The sequence below is a fragment of the Penaeus monodon genome, chromosome 15, assembly GCF_015228065.2.
Source record: "Penaeus monodon isolate SGIC_2016 chromosome 15, NSTDA_Pmon_1, whole genome shotgun sequence".
NCBI classification, from domain to species: domain Eukaryota; kingdom Metazoa; phylum Arthropoda; class Malacostraca; order Decapoda; family Penaeidae; genus Penaeus; species Penaeus monodon.
In genome coordinates this window covers 28,184,743-28,185,342 of record NC_051400.1, presented here as the reverse complement: position 1 = coordinate 28,185,342, position 600 = coordinate 28,184,743, and the positions used below count along the sequence as shown (strand labels likewise).

The window sequence follows — 600 nt, the reverse complement described above, 5'->3', positions numbered from 1 at the left end:
CTGCAAAACTCACGGAATTGGGAATTCAGGCTGGGTCACAGAGAGCCTGATGGTTGATCACTTGCTGAGCTATCTAAAGGTTTTAATGCAAGTTCAATATTCTGGCTATCTTACTTAACAGGAGAATCATTTCAAACCACTGATTCTTTTTTTTATTTTCTCATATGAAATTATTATTCATTAAATGCATTCTTGAAGATGAATTTGAGATGGAACTTTAGGAGGTAACTTTTATTATGATTTGCCATCTTTTCACTGGGTAGTTGTTTTACTCAAAGAAGGAAAAATGCTTGTGATATTGCATTTTGATAACCACAAATTTGATTGATGTGTAGTTTGATATAAAGAGAGATAGTTTTTTTGTTATGGGATTAAGAATAGTTATTACAGTATTAGCCATGGAATGAGAGAGTAATTGGAATGTATGGAAAGCATACTTATAATTTTTTATACTTTTTCTAGTTTCATTTAATGCACTCTTGGGTATTGATATGTGTATTTTTGAATCTTAGTAGTAATAGGAGTCTTAGGAGCATTCGTTGCTTTTTTATCTGGACTTAATCTTGTAAAATGAAGTGTGACTCATAATTAGAATACCCC

At 31.5% G+C, this 600-nt stretch overlaps 1 protein-coding gene across 3 annotated transcripts in view; it reads left to right on the top strand.

Annotated features, from left to right (window-relative positions):
• Nucleotides 1-600, top strand: part of LOC119581901 (vacuolar-sorting protein SNF8-like) — a 43,000-nt gene that overhangs the window by 3,652 nt on the left and 38,748 nt on the right. The gene's annotated exons all lie outside the window — the stretch shown is intronic.